Consider the following 11,032-nt stretch of genomic DNA (forward strand, 5'->3'; position numbering starts at 1 on the left):
TGGGTGTCGCGGTGAGCGTGCACCGAAGGCGTCGCCGGTTCCATCTCCCGGCGCGGCAGCTAGCGGTTGAAACACGTGGTATCTCATTTATTAAATCTCCCCCTCCCTCTATCCACACATCGGTAGAAATAAACACAACCAGAGCGATACTCTTTGGTTCTTTCGGTAAAGCCACGTAGATAGAAATAAAATAAAATAAATCACGACGTTTCGGGCGCAACACAAGCGTCCGTCATCAGTGACTTTACCGAAAGAACCAAAGAGTATGGATTCCTGCAGTCACGAAAGCTTCAAATCAAGATACAACCGGAGCGAGTCGTTCGGCCAGGTCGCGCCTGCAGGTGGGGTCAAGTGTTGGGGACGGGGGCGGGCTAAGCTCTCCTCCTTGCGAGAACGTCTGACCAGCGTGGAAGAGTAGGCCAAATGCCCTCTCGAGCCAGCAGTGTCTGTGAGCGAGCATTCGCAAGGGGCTGCACTTGCATGTGCGCGACAGTGGCTAGGAGATGTTAACTACCTTGCCTCGTTTGCAGGAGGTCGTGGGTTCCATCCTGACGACCCTGGCGCCTGTTGCTGCTGCTGTATATTTGGAGTTTGCGCGTCTCTCTCTCCCCCCGTGGTCCTCCGGGTTTTTTTTTCGCCCTCCACATTTAGAATCAACATCGCGCGCGTTTAGAGTATTCGGCTGCGAGAAATGTCCACACGATGATGAGCCACTTCGTTGAGCTATCATGTGTGATCGACAGGTCTCTTCTGAAGAGCCACACAGCTCAGTGGACCTTACCTGGTAGCATACAAAATAGTTAAAGACGTTTTTGCTTCGTTTACATTGAAGAAAACGCCGCATCCGTCGACTGTTAAGGGAAGGGGGAAATGGCGTTCTGCGGGTCGCGTCGCCGCTAGAAGGGGCGGCGATGGCACGCGGACGAGGCTGGCGCAGGGGGAGTGGCGGACAGAGGCGGGGAGAGAGGGGGACGTGGAACCCCCGCGAGGGGGACGTGGAACCTCCGCGAGGGGGACGTGGAACCCCCGCGAGGGGGACGTGGAACCCCCGAGAGGGGGACGTGGAACCCCCGAGAGGGGGACGTGGAACCCCCGCGAGGGGGACGTGGAACCCCCGAGAGGACGACGGCCGCTGCGGAGATGGAGCGGAGATCGCGGCCGGGGGGGGGGGGCGATGTGACGGGAATGACGCGGCCACCGCGGCACGACCGGGGGTGGCTTTTCATCCAGCAGTGGATGATGATGGTGGTGATGATGATAGTGGTGGTGGTGATGATGATGATGGTGGTGATGATGATGGTGGTGGTGGTGATAATGATGGTGGTGGTGGTGGTGATGATGATGATGGTGGTGGTGATGATGGTGGTGGTGATGATAGTGGTGGTGGTGGTGATGATGATGATGGTGGTGGTGGTGATGATGATGGTGGTGGTGATGATGATGATGCCGGTGGTGGTGATAATGATGGTGGTGGTGATAATGATGGTGGTGGTGATGATGATGGTGGTGGAGGTGATATTGATGGTGGTGGTGATGATGATGGTGGTGGTGGTGATGATGATGGTGGTGATAATGATGGTGGTGGTGGTGGTCGTGATGATGATGCTGGTGGTGGTGATGATGATGATGGTGGTGGTGGTGGTGATGATGCTGGTGGTGGTGGTAGTGGTGATGATGGTGGTGGTGGTGATGATGATGATGATGATGGTGGTGGTGGTGATGATGATGGTGGTGGTGGTGATGATGATGGTGGTGGAGGTGATATTGATGTTGGTGGTGGTGATGATATTGTGGACAGGTGTTGTTTGCAAGGACAGCGCCTCTGGAGTCGAGTGTCCGGATCTCGCAGAAGGAAGGAAGCAACGGCGTGGAGTGGTACAATTAAATTATTTTGTCCGGTGATGTTCTACGGTGTACATTATATCATGTACATGCAGTCCCCGGGTTACAGAAGACCCGACTTACGGAAGCCCGACCTTACGGAAACGTTCCCACGTACAGAGACAGATCCCCTGTATAGCCTTTAACAGGCTGTTAGTGCAAGTGCTGAAGGCCGCCACGGAGGTGGGTGGCCAACACCAGGCCCGGCCGCCTTTGTTTCCCCGGTGGTGATGTTTACACACCACACCGGGGACTGAGACGACGTGGGGAGAGGCCCAGGACCGGCGCAAGATGATCGAATCGAACTCGTGGAGCCACTAACCACTACGCCACCGCTCCACACATGCACACATACGTGTGCACACACACACATGCGCGCTATGAATATGCACAGAGGTAAAACAAAATCCCCTACATGTAAACATCGGGCATTGGGGAGACAAAGGCGGTCGGGATTCCCATCAGTCTCTGCGGATGACTTTGCCGTGGCCGTTTTTTGTGTGCGTCTCCAACCAACGACCGCACACTGATGCGGGTACTCTATTTGAGGCTGAGTCGAGCTAGAGGAGGTCCGGCATCGGTTCTCAGATCACTTTGCTCGCCGTCTTCTATCCGCGGTCGCAATGTGAACTGAGGTGGCAAGGATTTGCGGTCGTTCGGTGTGCAAACCGCTGCACCACCACTCGGACTACAGGGCGCAGAGTCACGTGTCGAGCTGCTGCTGCTGCTGCTGCTCGACTAAGCTCGTGCGGGGCCTGTAGCATGATGTTATAAAGGGCCCCTACATTAATAAAAAAAAACACGTAAATATTAAAAGACAAATTTTTAACTTGCATAGTAAAGTAATTGTATTTTTTCATTTGCTATACAGCCCAGACAATACGACAAATCGCTAGCCTTAAACATCCAGTCGTTTGTATAAGTCGAAGGCGGTATAGTACTATAGTAGTAGAGTAAGTGCAGAATCACTGAACCGGAAATGATAGCTTGAAAGCATTTAGCGCGGGGCCCTTGAAAGTGCGGGGCCCGTAGCTACTATATATGTAGTAGCTCCAAGTGTAGCTACTACATATGTAGTAGTAGCTACTACACGTGTTGTAGCTACTACTACATATGTAGTAGTAGCTACATATGTAGTAGTAGCTACATATGTAGTAGTAGCTACATATGTAGTAGTAGCTACATATGTAGTAGTAGCTACATATGTAGTAGCTACATATGTAGCTACTTTTGCTGCTACGTTAATCCGGCACTGGTGCTGCTGCTGTCCCCAGCGATCTTCCACAATAGTTCACAACAAAAAGCACACGTGCTCCTGGTAATTTCCTGTCAGTGAATAAACCCATTATTGTTATTATTATTAATATTTGCGATTTGTGTGTCTTATGTGTACCTCTGAATAATGTGCGTGTACTTACGTGTGATGTAGTGTATAATGCATGGTAGTGTAATCCAAAAAAATATGTAAATAAACCGTCGGGGCATACTGGGATTCAGCAACTGACAACTTAATTCAACAACTCATCCATTCAACAACAAACACACTTTGCAACCCATCAACCGAACAATTCGTAGAGTGAACAACTTAAACTCAACAACTTAAAAATAAAACTCACCAACTCACCGATTCAACAACCCCTCAACTCAACAACTATCGAATCATCAACTGCTCAACTTATCAACTTAAACGTCGTAATAAATCAACTGTTAAAATCAAGAATGAGACAACTCAACAACTCACCAACTCAACAATAAGACAACTCACCAACTCACCAACTCAACAATAAGACAACTCAACCGATGTAGACGCAAATTGGGGCATTGCAGCTTTGCCCTCTCCAATATTAAACTCACCACACAGCTCACCAACACAGGTACTAAACTCACCACTCAACTCACCAACACAGGTACTAAACTCACCACACAGCTCACCAACACAGGTACTAAACTCACCACACAGCTCACCAACACAGATACTAAACTCACCACACAGCTCACCAACACCGGCACTAAACTCACAACACAGCTCACCAACACAGGCACTAAACTCACCACACAGCTCACCAACACAGATACTAAACTCACCACACAGCTCACCAACACCGGCACTAAACTCACAACACAGCTCACCAACACCAGTACTAAACTCACCACACAGCTCACCAAGACAGGTACTAAACTCACCACACAGCTCACCAACACTGGTACTAAACTCACCACACAGCTCACCAACACAGATACTAAACTCACCACACAGCTCACCAGGACAGCTACTAAACTCACCACACAGCTCACCAACACAGATACTAAACTCACCACACAGTTCACCAACACAGGTACTAAACTCACAACACAGCTCACCAACACAGATACTAAACTCACCACACAGCTTACCAACGCCGGTACTAAACTCACCACAGCTCACCAACACCGGCACTAAACTCACCACACAGCTCACCAACACAGGTACTAAACTCACCACACAGCTCACCAACACAGATACTAAACTCACCACACAGCTCACCACCACAGGTACTAAACTCACCACACAGCTCACCACCACAGCTACTAAACTCACCACACAGCTCACCAACACAGATACTAAACTCACCACACAGCTCACCAACACAGGTACTAAACTCACCACACAGCTCACCAACACTGGTACTAAACTCACCACACAGCTCACCAACACAGATACTAAACTCACCACACAGCTCACCAGGACAGCTACTAAACTCACCACACAGCTCACCAACACAGGTACTAAACTCACCACACAGCTCACCAACACCGGCACTAAACTCACCACACGCTCACCAACACAGGTACTAAACTCACCACACAGCTCACCAACACAGATACTAAACTCACCACACAGCTCACCAACACCGGCACTAAACTCACCACACAGCTCACCAACACAGGTACTAAACTCACCACACAGCTCACCAACACAGATACTAAACTCACCACACAGCTCACCAACACAGGTACTAAACTCACCACACAGCTCACCAACACAGGTACTAAACTCACCACACAGCTCACCAACACCGGCACTAAACTCACCACACAGCTCACCAACACAGATACTAAACTCACCACACAGCTCACCAACACCGGTACTAAACTCACCACACAGCTCACCAACACAGATACTAAACTCACCACACAGCTCACCAACACCGGCACTAAACTCACCACACAGCTCACCAACACCGGCACTAAACTCACCACACAGCTCACCAACAGAGATACTAAACTCACCACACAGCTCACCAACACCGGCACTAAACTCACCACACAGCTCACCAACACCGGCACTAAACTCACCACACAGCTCACCAACACAAGTACTAAACTCACCACACAGCTCACCAAGCTCAGTAATAAACTCACCACACAGCTCACCAACACAGGTACTAAACTCACCACACAGCTCACTTGCTTCAGGACGCGTGACGGCAGCAGTCGGAGCCGGAGAGAAAGGCGAGACGGGAGTCGCGGACATCCAGACGCTCCCCAGTGTCCCCTCGCGGGGTCTATCCCCTATCCCCTCGGGGTCTGTCCCCGAACCCCCTGCGAAGGAGGGTTCCCTCTGCTATCCCCTCGGTGTCCCTGGTGATCCCCACTCAAGCCGCACCCCGAGTGAACTTGGTTTGGGGGTCGCCCTTCGCATGACAATGAGAGACACGAAAAGTGTCTCAAGTTGTGTCGCTAACCTCCCCACCCCTTCATCCCCCTCCGCAACCCCTTCTCCCCATCTCTCTTCTCGTGTCTCCATCACTCTCCGATCGTCTCTCCGTGCCTCGCTATCTCTTTACCATCTCTCCCTCTCTCTGTCTCGTCTCTCTCCCGTCCCTCTGTCTCCAACTTCACCCTCTTCTCCTCCTCCTCTATCACCCTCCCTCTTTGTCTCTCTCTCTCTCCTCTCGCGTCTCCTCTCTCTCTCTCACTCTTCTGTGTTTGCTCTCCCCGCGTGAGTTATGAGCCTCCGATGGCGCTGTCCGAGAGTCAGGGTTAGTTGAGAGGGCATCCAACTACCCCCCAACTCTTACCCCTTCCCCCTCCAGCCTGACCTAACGTCAGCTGACCCGACATGCCCTCACGTGACCTGACCTTAATTGACCTGACCCGCCTTCTAATCGCAACGTAATGGTTCCAATGTCGCTGTGAATATCTGTGGGTAGAGCGAGTCGCCCTCTCTGACACCTCTCCTGTTGACACGAATTTGGCTACTTCGCTGCACGCTGCGTAGCTGAATCACCTTTGCATTACTTTTTCATTCTTAAATCGTTACTAGATGATCATCATCACCATCGTTATCCATTCGTTTACTTGTCGTTGTTGTTGTTGTTGTTTTAAAACAGTCTGCCTCAGCAGCAGACCATGCTTTCCCACCTGATGATGGACGCTTGTGTTGCCCCCGAAACGTCGTGATTTATTTTAGTTTATACCTACGTGACTTTACCGAAAGAACCAAAGAGTATGGATTCCTGCAGTCACGAAAGCTTCAAATCAACATTGTTTTGAATTAAAGCTTGCGTGACTGCAGGGATTCATATTCTTGGCTCTTCCGGTAAAGTCACGTAGAAGGGAAACAATAAAATAGTAAAAATATAAAACAATAAAATTCTCACGACGTTTCGACTGCAACACAAGCAGTCATCATCACAGCAAGAAATTTTTCTTGCTGTGGTTTTCACACCTGATGAGTAAAGCCTCACGGTATTAATTGCTGTGGTTTTTCACACCTGATGATGATTGCTTGTGTTGCAATCGAAACGTCGTGAGAATTTTATTGTTTTATATTTTTAATATTTTTTTGTTTTCCTTCTACGTGACTTTACCGAAAGAACCAAGAATATCAAGATTGTTGTTGTTTTTTCGTGAGAGCTTTGGTAACTGCATCGGTTGTTCCAAGTGGATGGATTTCCGTCGCTTCCCCCGAGTCGTTCGTACTTTTCAACTTGAATCTCAGTGTAGTGCTTCCATGAAATGTTTTACGAACATTGGATTTAGAGCCAGGAAGGAATAAGCGAAGTTTAGGAAACATTAACCATCTCAGATGTGGTTCGATGGTAAGAGTCGGGATTGCATCCAATGGGAATGTATTTACAGGGCATGATTTTTCGACTTAAAACTTTCGTGAGTTCATATTCTATGGTTCTTTCGGTAAAGTCAAATAGATAGAAAAAAATAATAACACTAAAATAATGAAAATAAAGTGACAAAAAATATCACGACGTTTCGATCGCAACACAAGCGGTGTTGCGATCGAAACGTCGTGATATTTTTACGTGACTTTACCGAAAGAACCATGGAATATAAAATTACGGGGCATGATTACAAAAATCAGGCGACGTTTCGGACAATGGCCCTTCTTCACGGCACATAAAGAGGGCGGGCAAGGAGAGTGCATCACCAAAATGTATTTGTTAAATACACGATAGCAAGATTCTGAAGTGCGTTGTAAATAAGGCTGCAGAGTAAAGGCTCGCGGTATTAATGAGAACAACAACAAAAGTCGCGTACAACAAGTTCACTTGACAAAAACGATGACATTTGTGGGAGGAACACCACTGGGAAAACACAGCGCAGCATTTATGCTCATTTGGTTTTTTTTGGGTTAGGCTGCGTTTTAATGGTTGTGGCACGTGGTAGTTTTATTGGCACGTCATATTTTTATGCCACGTGGTAGTTTTATTTCTAAACGTCATAGTTGTAAACCACGTGGTAGTATTATGCCACGTCATAGTATTAAGCCACGTGGTAGTTTTATGCTGCGTGGTTGTTTTATGGCACGTGGTAGTTTTTATACCACGTCATAGTTTTTACGTCACGTGGTAGATGTATGCCACGTGGTAGTTGTTATACCGTTAAATCAGTTCGTGTGTGCGTGCTAAGTGGATTCTTACATCGCCGGAGCGTGAGAGGTGGCGACGGTTTTGAGAGAGGCCTTCATCCAACAGTGGACCAATCGTGGCTGCTGGTGATACTTTTGATGATGCGTGCCATGATTAGACACGAACCCCTTACCCCCTGTGTGCCCCCCCTCTCACTCCCACCCGTATTGGTATCCCCGCATGCTAATGAGGCGACAGACGGGAGCAGGAGTCTGGGTTGGAGGGGTCAAACACTGGACACGCTTTGTGTATCGGCCTGGGAACGAAGAAAACTGGGGAGACAGGGAGTGGTGGTGGGGGGGGGGGGGGGCACGAGGGGGGTAGGGGACGGGGAGGGGGGGAGACACAGGGGGACAAGAGGGGACACGGAGTGACCCCCGCCGCGATTAAAGATTAAACTGACGCGACTCTCAAAAGCGGCCACTGGGACTCAAAGCGCACACAGCGCCGCGTGGCGTCAAAGTCACGGAAATATTAATGATGCCGGGAATGGGGGGGGGGGGCACGGGGAGTATGGGGTAGGGAGGCGAGAGGGTGGCAGGGGTGAGAGACAGGGTAAAGAGGGGTAGAGGAGAGAGGGGGGAGGGGGGGATAGGGAAGAGGGAAGACGAGAGAGGGAGAAAGAGCCAGAGGTGAAGTCTGGAGAAGAGAGATGGGAGAGAGATGGGAGACAGAGACGATTTAAATGAGATGGAGGGAGGAGAGATAGGGAAGAGAGAGAGGGGGCGAGAGGGGGGGAGAGGGTGGAGACAGAGGGTAGATAAAGAGGAGAGATAAAGGGGAGAGCGGAGAGGTAGGAGAGAGAGGGGTGGAGCGGTGGCGCAGTGGTTAGCACGCTGCGCTACGAAACCGATTCCCGCTCGCGGCCACAAACGCCAGTGGCGATTATCTGAACCGGTGCCGGGCCTCCCCTAGGTCGGCTCAGCCTCAAATAAAAACCTGACGCGACGTGTAAACATCGCCACTGGGGAGACAAAGGCGGTCGTGCGTGGTTTTGGCCACCCAGCCGTTCCGGCCCTCCTACGGGGGGGGAGGTATTTGTGTTGGTATTTGGTGCTTCGCGCACGATGCTACGAACCTGGCAGCACAGTTCGATTCCCGGCCACGGCTGACATCAGTGAGTGAGTGATGATCAATACACCGGTAAACCGTTTTTCAGAGTCGATTGCTGCTTCTTAAAATCAGGAAGCGGTCGCCGCTTGGAGTGGAAACTGAAGTCGTGATGAATGCACTTGTGAACGCACAGACGGCACATTGTCTCCAGTCGTTTTAAACAAACACGCCAGGAGATGGAAGAGAACCGACGAGGTGTGGATTTGCAAGAAAGCAGCGTGGAGGGGAATTCTCACCCACCCCCCCGGCCCCCACCGCGCTCTGCACCCCCTTGTCGAGAAGCAGCAAATCCATTCCGGTCTCCCTACACCGGCAGCACAGCGAGTCGTGTGGCAGAAGTCTTTAGAGGGCTGTGGGCGCGGCGCCGCCTGCACGTCCCCGTGGTGGACGACGCCCGCTCCGCTCCACGATCTGAACTCTCTCCACTCCGCCCTCTCTCTCCACTCCACTCCACGCTCTCTCTGCTCCACCGTCTCTCCACTCCTCGCTCTCTCTGCTCCACCGTCTCTCCCCTCCACGCTCTCTCTGCTCCACGCTCTCTCTGCTCCACCGTCTCTCCACTCCCCTCCACGCTCTCTCTGCTCCACCGTCTCTCCCCTCCACGCTCTCTCTGCTCCACCGTCTCTCCCCTCCACGCTCTCTCCCCTCCACGCTCTCTCTGCTCCACCGTCTCTCCCCTCCACGCTCTCTCCCCTCCACGCTCTCTCCCCTCCACGCTCTCTCTGCTCCACCGTCTCTCCCCTCCACGCTCTCTCCCCTCCACGCTCTCTCTGCTCCACCGTCTCTCCCCTCCACGCTCTCTCCCCTCCACGCTCTCTCTGCTCCACCGTCTCTCCCCTCCACGCTCTCTCCCCTCCACGCTCTCTCCCCTCCACGCTCTCTCTGCTCCACCGTCTCTCCACTCCCCTCCACGCCCCTCACCCCTCCGCTCTCTTTCCGCTACGCGCCGCGTGTCACCTGCACGGAGCCCCGGGGTGGGGTGGGGGGCGCCGTTCCTCGCCCCCGTCACGCCGGGGATGACGGAGCGGGTTCACGCAGGGGACACGGGCAGCCCCCCATCCGTCTTTGTCTCTCCGCGGATTGCGTTGCACTTTTGGCCCCGCGGCGGGGGAGGAGGAGAGGGGTGGCGGGGGGTGGAATTGGAGGAGAGTGGAGGGGGGACGGTGGGGGGAGGCCTTTGACCCCAGAACCCTTGACCTGTAGGGACCCCCTGCGGAGGGGAGGGGCTGTGTCGGGGTTGACCGCGGGGTCGTGAGGGATTTCACACTCGCACTCTCACACTCACACAGTCACACTCACACTGACACACTCACACAGTCACACTCACACTGACACACTCACACAGTCACACTCGTAATGGCACAGTCACACTCACACAGTCACACTCTCACTGACACACTCACACTGACACACTCACACAGTCACACTCACACTGACACACTGACACACTCACACTGACACACTCACACAGTCACACTCACACAGTCACACTCACACTGACACACTCACACAGTCACACTCACACTGACACACTCACACAGTCACACTCACACTGACACACTCACACTGACACACTCACACAGTCACACTCGTAATGGCACAGTCACACTCACACAGTCACACTCTCACTGACACACTCACACAGTCACACTCACACAGTCACACTCACACTGACACACTCACACTGACACACTCACACAGTCACACTCACACTGACACACTCACACAGTCACACTCACACAGTCACACTCACACTGACACACTCACACTGACACACTCACACAGTCACACTCACACTGACACACTCACACAGTCACACTCACACAGTCACACTCTCACTGACACACTCACACAGTCACACTCGTAATGGCACAGTCACACTCACACAGTCACACTCTCACTGACACACTCACACAGTCACACTCGTAATGGCACAGTCACACACTCACACAGTCACACTCACACTGACACACTCACACAGTCACACGCACACTGACACACTCACAGTCACACTCGCACTGATACAATCACACAGTCACACTCGTAATGACACAGTCATACTCACAGTCACACTCACACTGACACACTCACACTGACACACTCACACTGACACACTCACACAGTCACAC

The sequence above is a fragment of the Petromyzon marinus genome, chromosome 19 (assembly GCF_048934315.1).
Source record: "Petromyzon marinus isolate PM22_M1 ecotype Great Lakes invasive population chromosome 19, UKy_Petmar_22M1.pri1.0, whole genome shotgun sequence".
Classification (NCBI taxonomy): domain Eukaryota; kingdom Metazoa; phylum Chordata; class Hyperoartia; order Petromyzontiformes; family Petromyzontidae; genus Petromyzon; species Petromyzon marinus.